This window comes from Serinus canaria, chromosome 3 (assembly GCF_022539315.1).
Source record: "Serinus canaria isolate serCan28SL12 chromosome 3, serCan2020, whole genome shotgun sequence".
Taxonomy (NCBI): domain Eukaryota; kingdom Metazoa; phylum Chordata; class Aves; order Passeriformes; family Fringillidae; genus Serinus; species Serinus canaria.
Window position 1 is genome coordinate 84,331,063 of NC_066316.1, and position 12,460 is coordinate 84,343,522.

At 38.1% G+C, this 12,460-nt stretch overlaps 1 protein-coding gene across 5 annotated transcripts in view; it reads right to left on the reverse strand.

Moving 5' to 3' along the window:
- Nucleotides 1-12,460, reverse strand: part of FAM135A (family with sequence similarity 135 member A) — an 80,602-nt gene that overhangs the window by 42,351 nt on the left and 25,791 nt on the right. The gene's annotated exons all lie outside the window — the stretch shown is intronic.

Genomic DNA, 12,460 nt, shown 5'->3' on the forward strand with positions numbered 1-12,460 from the left:
CAGAGTTGGGACAAATACTTGTAAAGAACTGCAGTAAAATAGAGTGGGAAACTGGTATGAATGAAAAATCAAGATTATCACCTACACTACAGTCATCTCAGAAGGATCTGCCATGTAGCACATCTACAGCACTACTATAATCAGTTCTGACACAGTTTGCAAAACTCCCCCTCCAGGATCCTCTGAAAACACACACCTTACCAGACACTCCCTGTATAGTTTGTGGTCCCCAGCTATGCAAAAGTGTAAATAAAGGGTCACACTAAGCAAAACATGAGAGTACCTTTATGCTATCAAAGCCAGGAACTGCAGGCTTCAAGCCTAAAATTGAGAAAAACCCCAACACAAGTCCTTGGGGTCTCTACCCCATCTCTAAACCATTTTTCAAGTCATTCAGCTCTATACCATTTCCAACTTTGATTTTCATCTAAGAAATCCTTAACTGTCACCAGACCGATTTTATGGAAGCCTCTACGTAACACAAGCACTCACAAATACCCTTAGATGACACATTCTAACCATCTCATTCCATTTCAGATAATTTATTTTTGTTTGAAAGAGTTAGCTCCAGCTCCTCAGTGAGCTGATGTGACCTACCACACAGCTCCACAAACACTGAGAACAGTGAAAGGGAGGCAGTACAAACACGGATAAAGAAAAGAAGAAAACCCCAACTTTTTTGGGAGGAGCATGGTCCTAAATGCCCTTAGGAGTACACTTTTACTCTTCTTTTTTGACTCTCAGTGTACACCCAATCACAGTCACGGTTTTCATAATCCCCAAAAATCCAAATCCAAACCAATGTATTTGTGGTTTTCTGATTTTGGCTTCTGATACTTAAACTGAGGCTCCCCATCTGGGACTGATGTGACTGTGTATTAACCTAACAATCAGCCCATGAAAAATCCCTTAATTCAACTCTTTCACAAAATTAAAAGTCAATTTTAGTCTTGTTAAAACTTATATATTAAAGAATGTTACTAGTTCATTATAAAACATTGTGAGAGATAAGAGATTAACTGATTCCTACTTTTAAAAAGTAGAGCAAAACTTAAAATATTGAAAGCTATTGAAGTTACATACTTCATTTTTTGAAACTCACAGGTCCAAACCTGATTACAAATACACTCCCTAAGTGATTACTAAATAGTAAATTAATTCATTTTGTATTGGGTTAAAGAAATATGAATTAACATTAATCTTTCACTGTTATCTTCTCCAAGAATATACAGAGCTGAGAAGATTAACAGTGCCCTTTCAACCAGTAACAGTATGGAGGATGGAGCACAGCACAGTGATGTACTCCTTTTTTTTCTGGGTCAGATGAAACTTCCATCATTCAATTAGTGATTCATTCCACCTATACTGAAGAAACATGATACATGATAATGTACAATAGCCTCAGCAAGGAGATACTTTCCACCAGCCCCAGCTTCACAGTGTCACTTTTGGATCCACAGTAAACATTCATCAAGAGCCTGATGCCTTACCACTACTGGCTGCATCATCCCATGATCCTAATGACCAGCCTATCATGATAAAGCATACTACTTGTTATTTCATGTACTAAAAGAATGTAAAATTATTTATATGGTTTACATGAAATATTTCGTTGCAGTTTTCTATTAAAACATCATATCTCAGTAAGTTCAGAGATATGTTACATATTTTAATTCACCTTGGCTTTAGCCTACCAAACTGTTCATTCCAAACTGTCATTCTATTAGAATTTCAAAAATCCAAAATCTGCATAATTCTCACTTGATGTTTAGAAGCATGTGACAGCTCTGCAGAGCATAGGATTAACAACTTTATCAGATGTGGATAGATTATTGAATAAGGACTGTAACAAGGCAAAACGAAAGGCAAATAAAAACTGACCACTGAACAGAAAAAAGGCACAAGGAGATATTCCCATTACTTAATCCAATGAGGCTCATTCACCCTAGAGATACTATTAAGTGACTGTTTACAGTTTGTGCCTCAAAGAAAACGATCAATAGAATTGTTCATGCTTAAAATGTAATTTGTGAAACCAAAAGGCTGTTAGGGCATCCTTTCTTTCTTATTATTGTTTGCTTGCAATTAATCAAGAGCAGGCCATTCTATCCTTTTTCTTCAGTAAACCCTTTACCTGCCTGATATTTTTATTTGATTCCATAGGAAGACGAAGGTGTCTTGTTTGCTTGTTTGAGACAGATGGCTTAGATTTTCAGCAGATTTATACTTTAAGCGGTCTAGAACATAAAACATTCACCTGTTACTCTAAATAATAAAATCATGTAAGAGTTCAGCTAAGGGCAAATATGTAAACACAAATTCAGCATCATATGCCTAGAGAGATGACAATATTTTTTAACTGCACCAAGGTATTTAAATAAGAAAGACAGCCCCCTACACAGTATTTACCTGAATTATTCACTGTCATTCATCTTTAAATGATGTCATTCATCTTTAAAAGGATCTATCTGCAAATGAAGAGCTATTATACTGAAACAGGATACTTGATTCACAAAGGTATTATATTTGCAATTTGTAAATAAGGAAATATTTCTTTAAAGCTATAATATGCATTTCTCATTTGACAGCAAATTTTAAAAGTAATGTAAAAAAATGCATCAAGCGTCATCACTCTTTTGCCCAAGCCCTGCCTTCCTCATCTTGCTGTCTTTTGTTCAACCCACAAGTCAATTTGTGTTGCGATGCTTCCATTTCTATTAAAAACCAAAACAAAACCAAGTCACTTTCAATTATTTCCTGGCTGTAACATAAACATTGTTTAGTTCTCATTGGGACAACTGACACATAAACCTGATCTATGGCATGTGCCTGGGCCTACACATAACAATTCAGTATCGAGGACTTGTTACTCACCTATCACATTCAATTCTCCAAAATATCCTTAAAACCCTCCCTAAATAAGATCTGAATACAATCAGCTCTCCACTGTCTCATGTATCAACTTTACACTATCTAATGTAATGGGAGAATGAAGGTATCCTTCATTCTGAGTAGTGGAAAATTCCATATGATAACAATGCTACAGATCACACAACCGAAGGTGCAGCAAACGTGCCCAAACCAATGAAGTAAACTCCAGTCTACCAATGCTTTTAAACTCCAGTCCAGCTTCTTCCAAATGGTGGAACATAGCAGACTTAATCCCACAGCTGCAGGTTTACCACTAGAACTTTTCAGACCACTAGAACTGGTTTACCACTAGAACTATAACAGCTCGGGTCCATAGGTGTGTCTATACTACACTGCTTTCCTGAAACCCACTGGAAGGGAGAACCCAGCACAAACATCTCAGAGCATGGCCCGTGCTGAAGCAAAGCCAGTGAGACTCGCATGCCCAACCTCAGTACAGCACATTTTCTCTAACATGCATCTCTAAGTCCCAGGAACGTGACAGGGGAATTATCAAACTGATCCTGCACCAGTCTGGTTCTTTTGCAAGTCCTTATTCTGAGAGCAACCTAGACAAATGCTCTAGTGGTAATGAGACAGGGGCTTCAGGTTATAAAGCTCTATGTAAAACTGTTTTCCAGAGCAGAAATACTAGAAAAAGAAAATAGCTCAGGCTTTGCAGTCAGCATTTAGAGTCCAGAAAAGTGCTAGGGTTCTTAAAGCATAGACTAGCTGTGTTTCTTATGTGAAGATTTTAAAAGGATAATTTGGAAAAAAAGTTTCACTCTCTCCCTTAATCTCTGTTTTGACTGCATTACATGAAAAAAACCACCATTTCAGATTATTAACTAAAACTGCCACATCATCACTGATTTTTTAAGATAACAAAAAAGTCAGGAGTATTTTGACAAAGACGTTTTAAAGCTACTATGTTTTGAAGAAAAGAATTAATGGTATTCAGAAAGGTGGGACACTGTAAGAATCACCTGTAAAAAACAGCAATATCCTTCAGACTATCATTTGTGCCATTAGCTCAAGCAAGACTACCCTGTATTTCACAAAACAAAGAACAAACCAACAGAAATACCACCAAGAACTTTAATTTACAGTATGACAGAAAATGCACTAAAAAATTAATCATGCACAAGAGCCTGATATGCATTACCTGTAAAAGTGCCCTGACAGATTATGCCATGATGTTAAGAATCAGCACCTGATAATTCAGCAAGATACTGTGATCTTAGATGATACAGCTAGCATTTGTCCCTTTAAAAGGCTGGGCTACAATGGCAGCTAAGGAAGGTGAGTCTTAACATGAGTCATTGCAGTACAAGCAGTGCAGGGAACACAGCTGGGTGAAGGTCAGTCTGACTATACCAAGAACAGATTTTGAATGAGTCTTGAGAACCATTTTTTCAAGACAAAAAGTAGCTTGCTACACCTTGACATTCATGGGTGTTGATGTGACTTAAAGGACAAGCTCCAGAGGGAGCCTGAGTAAATGGAACTTGAAACAGTCCTGAGGATACTTTAGCATTGGCACAGATAAGCTATAGAATCTCCCCTTGTGGAAGCTTTCAAGACACGAGGGGACAGTGCTCCAAGCAACATGGTTTGTATCAAGTTCTGACCCTCCTTTCAGCAGAAAGAGGGTCAGAACTGTATGATATGCTACTATCCCTTTTAGCCTGAATCAGTCTATGATCCCAGAAGTTAAAGGAATCCTGAAAAACAGGGTTCAGCAATTTCCAACTTGATGACTGAAAGGCAACACAGTAAAAAGCACGTATGGTTGGGAATTGGTACACAGAACAAGTTGCAGACACACCTATGAATAGAGCATATTTCAGCTCCTGGTTTTCCTAAGTCTACACTGCCAAAATCCCTCTCAACAGCTTCTCTGAAAGGCAGCATTTTTTACTTCCTATACAATTTCAAATGTCATTGACTTAGGAAAAAAAAAAAAAGATGACCTACAACACCACCTCTGAAAATCTGCCAACCTCTCCTTCTCTAAATGCTTACAGCATTTACTTTACTTATCTTGGCAACAGATATGAGGTCTAGGATGAATACCAGATCTCTTGCTCAAGTTGTGCTACTTAAAACCTTTATCCTGAAACAGTTTGATATCCATCCCCCAAAAGGTACCTTTGCTTTTGCTTCATTGTGGGAGATAGTCTAAACATTTGAGATGTCTACTGAGACAGCATACAAACAAAGCTGAAGCGGATAGCTTACAAATATCCAAGTGATTTCTGTCAAACCCAGCCTATGCAGTCATTTTTTTAGTAAATATATGCACGTGCCTGCTCGTGTCTGTTTATGTCATTTGGTCCTCAATGTCATTACATGCAAATATATAACCATGATATAACCATAAAGGTTCAAGGATTTCTGGAGCTTAGTGTCCTTACTACAGACCTTGTAGGAAAAGCTGTTCTGAAATAAATAGCTAGAATGACTCTCTCCGGTAGGCAGGGGACATCTCCACTGTCCATCCTGTGTATAAAAGATTAAATTTTGTTCATCGAGTTGTATTCAAATCTTGAAGATTCAAAAATCTGGCACGTGCCAGAAAATGCTTTCCCACACAGGAATATTGATAGGTTTCCTTTTTTTATCCCCACTATGAGGAACTTCATTTAGATAGGCATAAGTAAGAGAGTTTTTACAACATTTGTGGAAAATGGTAATTTATAATCTGAGCTGGAAACAGGTTTATCAATAACTGGAATGTATCTTGCTACTGACAAAAATAGAAATGTAGGAAGTAATAGTGATTTGACTTTTTAATGCTCCCATACAGAACTACAGGGAGTAATGCATGCAAATGCAGTAAAGTACAACCATTATTAATATTAAAAAAAATCTCATGCATTAAAAAAGCATATGAGTATTTATGGCAATAGCTGCACAAGACTTTACTTGAAAAACCACTTAGTTTGTCAGCTAAAGAACATTCCAAGGCAAGTGTACATTCTGAAAAAGCTTCATAACATACTTCATCATTGAGGTAAAACTTTTTTGCTGTTCCTCTCACCAGGAAGAGGAAAGAGAGAAGTGTGTACAGCAGAGTCCGAGCTTTCCTCTTCCCTAAATCCCACTGCACTCACTGCACACTTAAATCTGCTCAGTCACATTAACAAGAGCAAGCACTGAATGTTGTGGACTGTAAAACTCACATGCACATTGGGTCACCTGCAGGGCAGATTCTAAATTTATCAGTTAACCAAATGGAAGAACAGCTGTGACTCTGTATTAGCAAAACCTCAGGAGAGCTCTTGGTATTTACTGAGTGCAGAGCCCTATTAGAAACACACCCTCCACTGCAGACTGCCACTAAGACATCTCCTTTTTCCAAGCTGAGCTGTGACTCAGGCAAGCAGGACTCGTTTGGTGCAGGAGGAAACAGAGCTGGAGACAAAGCACTGCTTTGCAAATATGGAATGTGGCAGTGAAATGAGGATCTGCAAGGAAAACAGAGAAGAGCGAGTCTCCAGAGGAACGGGCAGCTCTGGGGGCAGTGGTTCCATGGCAGCAGTGTCAGACTGACCCTGGCAGAGCTGGGTCCCACAGATCACACCTCTTCCCATAGTAGCAAACGGGCACTAACAAACTCCCAACTGCAGCGAGTCAGCAATGTCAGCAAAATACTGAGAGGACCCAACCATGAGAAAAAAAATTTGTTTATTTCTGCTCAACACCCCTCTGTTCTACAAGATAAGCCCCTTGCTACTAGAGAGATCCACATCCCTAATTCTTCCATGGATTTATAAAACAAATCTTAAAAGCAGTAAAGACATTTAGCATTTCCCACAGTTACAAGCCAATACTGATAAATGCCAATGTACTTTTCTAGGCAATCTGAGTACACCTGCAAGGTTTAAAGCATTCCATATGATTGTGGAACACAAATACTCTCTCTTAAACATTACCACAAATTTGCCAGATTTTTTTTTGTAACTTCCTAAGCATTCTGTAAAAAGGCAATCCAGGCAAAGAGGAAAATCAGAACAGAAATAAAATAAGGTGCAATGGAACAGAAATAAGAGAACAGAGAAAGACAGAATAAAGCACAGGCAGTAAAATGTTTATTATTGAAGTGCAAAATTAAAACCAGAATTGGTTAGACTTGTTCCTCACCAGGAGACTTGCACAGTCATCTATAAAAATTTAATCCCACCAAACCCAGTTGGGGCCCACAGAATACCAAATGGACACCAAACTAGTTACAGGGCTTATCTAGACAGGAAATTATTTAATACAAGTATAGAATGCACAGAAAGATTCGTATCTTGCAATCACTTTGTAGTAAGTACTTCTAATAGGGACCAATATGAGATTTACATTCTGCTATAATTGTGGGATTTATCTGAGAAACTCTAATTCAGATACTTGAGTAACAGAAAAACTTTCATGCCCTATGTTTAAAATCTTTTAGCAATGCCTTAAATGAAAAATCCATGTATTTCCCAGCTGACTTTTATTAAGATGAATAACACAATGGGCAAACTTACAGGAAATAGATAAGAGGTTCTCATTCATTTGAAAGAAAGTTTCCTTGAAAGTTAATTACTGTTTTGAAGTACCTCACATGCCTAGAGAACACATTTCTGAAAATTAGTCTTATATATAAACAAAATAGTAATTAGACCAAAAGTTTGATGAGAGTTATTTGGGAGATTAATACCTCAACTAAGTCACAGCAGCTTGTTATGAAACAGGATTAAAAACATAAAACAGGAGAGAGGAAAGTAAATGCAACTGGAGATTTTGCCCTATTATTACAAAAGCCTTTTCACCATGTTCTTTCCACAAAACACACAGGCAGAATTTCTGCAATGGTTATGAACATCTATTAAAAAACTTGAAAGGGGAACAGTCTCAAATAAGTATTGCTTTTTTAAAAAGACACATAAACATGCAGTACTAGATGAATTCTTATTTAATCAAATATATGTTAACTTATATTGGTCTATGTTTATAATTTCAGTTCCTCTTTTACTTCCTGTTCTTACTGAAGAGAAAAAGAAATCATACTAAATTTCTTTACATCTTTAAAGTACAACAGTCCCATAAAGCTTATCTTCAAGAATAATGATTTCTCATATTCTCTTACAGGAACTTTTTTAAACCATATTTATTTAGCTTGTAAGTAATTTTTGTTTGACTTTTTGATTCAGCATACTAGCCTTGCAAATGATATATCACAATTGTTTGACCATTTTGTGGCTTGGAACTTTTCAGTTTTCTGGGGAGAAAAGTATGGGATGCTAGGTTTTCCTAGTATACAGGGTCACAATTTTATAACTTCAGCCCTTGCAAACAGACATCAGTTTTACTAAGACATATCATAACATGTTAATTTCGAAATCAAAGGTTAGCAAACACAGTAGATGGGAGACCAGAAGAGAACTCATTTTCTGGCATTCACTAGTCTTTCATATGTTCTAAGTCTTGCAGCTGTGCAATTCTGATCCTCTCATCTGTCAGTAAACAAGTATACAAGCCTTACAATTCACTTTGCACCTTATTTTAATGAAAGGCAATCTTTGTTTTAATAGCAAATAGCAAACATTTAATCAGACACTACAAAGAAAACTGTTGCAAAAAATCATGACAAAAGAGCCCAGGTGAACTACCATATCTTATGCAAGATGCATCAAAGAAAGGTAGGTCACTTTCATCCCTTACCAATATCTTCATCTTTTCCCCTCTAGTAAGCTGTGTCATTCATGAAAGTCACATTAGCTCCTGTCATTTAATTTTTTTTAAATTGAAGTACTGTAGTTTCAAATATAAATAATGTTCTGAGATGTTATTAGCACGCTAAGAAAGAAAAGTAATCTCTCAGATTTAGAAGTGTCTTTTTTCCTTCAAGCAAGGCACATTTTCATGATTCATTTAAATCACCTAAAGCCAGTACTGCCCCAGGTAGAAGCATTTTGCAGGCTAAAACCCCTTTTACATATTTTTGTCCCACTTCAAATAAGTTTTGATGTTCCATCAGCTCTATAGTAAAACAAACCAACATGCTCATCCACCTGAAAAGGGAAAAGAAGAATCCAGTAGGGGCTATTAACAGAAGGCAGGATCACACAGCCAGAGGAGAAAGTGTTCCCTTCAGTGACATGTCAGGGGCTTAAGCAAGGCTGAGCTAGTGACGGGGCTCCATGCTCAGAAATAATATGAAATTGTACTGCCACTTCTGGTAAATTAGTTTTTCCTCAACTTCAAGAGTTTCAACTCCAAAATCACTGAGAAGCAGAACTGCTGGCTGCAGACTGCATTTATACATTTATTATTGACATAAATCTTAAAAAATAACCTCAGAGAATATTACAAGAACAATGTCACAAGCAAGTAATGAAAAGTTAGCAGAATAAATGCAGAATAAACCTGTTTCTCTAAATTACATTGATCCTAAAAGTTTATGAATGTCAAAAAGTGAAGTGAACATTCAAGATTGGAAAGCAAAAACTCCACTTCTTTCCCCTTCATAAAAAAGAAGAGTTACTGTTCTTGAACAGACTTTTTGACATGATAGAGCCACCTCCCACAGCAACAGTATCTTCCATCTCCTAAGACCTACTCTCTTCAGTATACTCACAAGAAATACACTTCTGATGCCAGTTTAAATAAATGAAACAAATTACAGGAGAGCAAATACACTAAGTACTCAAATCCCTTTTTCTCTTGCCAGGTTCCACAAGCTGGATACCCTGACAACACACAGTACCTGCTGAACCCATTCAACAAGTTCAAAATAAAATTATATAAGCAAGCAAATAAAAAATAGTTTTTCTAAAGTCTACATTTTCCAAAGGCTTCTGTTTTGAGAAAACTGTAAGAAGCACAGTGGAAAACTTCAAATGGTATTCAAAATATTCTGAAATCAATTTTACGTAGGAATCTATTCAGGAAAGGTAGAAAACAAATTGCTGAAAGGAAGGCATGCAAAAGTACTATGAGATGAAAACTGAGAAGAATATAATCAGGAAAAGAGAAAAACTCTATAGAAGAAGCACTAACCATAGTGATATGACTGAAGTGAAGAGATGGTCATCAAAGTGATCGTATGATTTACTTTCTACATACACTGAGGGGCCTCAGACTTTCCATGCCTCTGGGTATCTAACTCATCTTGTTCCCTTTATGAGGCTGACCTCCCACCATGGCTCCCTGTAAGCTGAGATCTGCAAAATCCACTGAAGAAGAGTCTGAGCTCTCCTTGCAGAGCTGGAAGCTGAGGGTTTCTGCTGCTCTGGATGCCTTTCTATCATCTCCTCCTTTCCCCTTTGAGAGCTGACCTACAGAAAGGGACTTGGCATTCTGGACGTGATTAGGAGCCCTTTCTCTGCCAAGTACCAGAGCTGGATCTCTCTGACTTCTGCAATAATCTGATTCCTTCTCCGTGCCAGACAAGCAAGCTGGCATCTGGGAAACCCTATCCTTTCTTATAGTAAGGGAATGTCAAGAATAATGTCTTGAAACTTAGACTGTAGTTTTACAATATAAAGACTTCTGTAAGAAATTAAGTTTAAGGAATTCTATTTACCCCTTTTCCTCTGCTTTGTCCTCCCAGGCACTCTACTCTTCCCCCTGCAAGACATTTGACACCTTTCTCAATTACACCAATGCACCACTTGCAGAGTAGGTCTGGAGGCTGGTCAGATCCAGCAGCTCAGCCAGCACAACCCACAGGGCAGGCCACTGCAGTGGCACAAAGCTGCCAGCAGCAAGGGAGGTGGAAACTGCAAACTGGCATTGCCAGGCAAGCTCTGTATCTCTACTTGAGGGCTTAGGGAAATTAGAATTGACATACCTGACATCTGTCATAACACTGTATCCTAGGGGCAGGGATGCTAACTGAGATGAATGCAAAAGTTCAAACAGAGGTTTTATTTCAAAACATACTGATCTCTGGGCTGCTGTCATTGAGCAGATCATACTGACATAATGGCCTCTCCCAGGCCAGAAACGCCTTCCTAACACAGAGGCTGGAACTTTTATGGGCATTTCTCTCAGGATGTAGTCCAGGATTACAGTTAAACCAACCCAAAAGCTAGCTGGTGACAGAAGTAGGCATCCCATTCCTCCTGTGTACTTTACACTCCTTAAGCACCACCACTGACAGAATGCTGATGTGGACCAGAGATATTTAAAAAAATATAACCCAGAATGATTCTGGTTTTGCCAGGTTTTTTTTCTGCTGGTTTATCACTTTGAGCCAACCAACCATAAGGTGAAAGAGCATGACTACAGGCACACAGGAAGCACCAGAAGCAGGATCACCCTACTCAGGCAGCTGCTATCTGGACTGATCTCCATCCCTGTAAGATCTATACAATTAACCCTGTGTTCCTGCCAGCTTAACCCACTCTCTGACTATATTGCTGTCAAAAGCAAGCCCATCCATCTGACCTGATTGCAGGAGCAAACAAAGAAGAAAACCATGCATATCACACCTTTTGGCAGATACATGCTCAGGCCAGCTATAAATGCTTAGATGAGAATTTCTAACCAGATTTGGGTTCATGACACCAACAGCGGGCCATGCTGGTATACTCTCTTAGCCTCTCCCTCCACCAAAAAAAAAACCTGGGGATCAGGCACAACCATCCACATCAAAGAAACATGCACAAGTGAAAAATACACCTTTTTTTTCTCCCCAGCCTGATCACCTTCAATATCTTGGATTCTACTTCTTGCAGTAAAAATACACAAATAGAAAAAATTATTAGCAGCAGGTCTTGATCACTTAATTTAAGCTATTCATCATATTTTTGGAGAAAATATGAGACAAATTCTTAAAGTAATTTTAAAACTTTGCAAATCAACAAAGGAAGTTATGTATGCATAAGCATGAACACGATGGTCCAGTCTAGAGGGCCTCTAAGTATCTGGAGGTATTTTAAGCTTCTTCCCCCATGGCTAATGTGAGTCAGAATCTGGGAAAGGGCGAACAAGTGGAGTGGGGTGAAATAAGGTTAAAAAAATATTCAAAAATATGATGAGATACTTTATGTGGAGCACAGTATTTGGCAGGAGGCATAAGAAGTAAAAGAGGAAGAGATTTTGAAGCAAGCACCAGACTGAAGTGGAGGCAGCCAGTCTGAGTCTGCATTTGGTGGTAGGACTGAGCCTGGTTCCCTATTTCAACAATGCTATATGCTCACTGCAATTTGTGATGATCCAGTAAAGTGCTGCTTGTGATTACAGATACAGGTATACATCAAGGTATGAGCAGCAAAGGAGGCAAAAAAAGATATCATACCAGATATGATATCTGGTATACCTGCAGTATTGTGAGGCAGTCAAGACTTTGAAACACAGGATAAACATCTTTTTCTCTCTCTCTTCCCTCAGATAACTATGGATTGTAAACTAACTTAAAGAATCATATTTCTGCTGTAACTATTATGTGTATTAACCAAGTGCACATAAATAAGGCAAAATACCAACGAATGACAGATTTTTCTGGGTTTTGCTACCACCTCATAGTGCCAGGTCCGAACTGTAAGACTATGCACAAGTTACAAGCTTC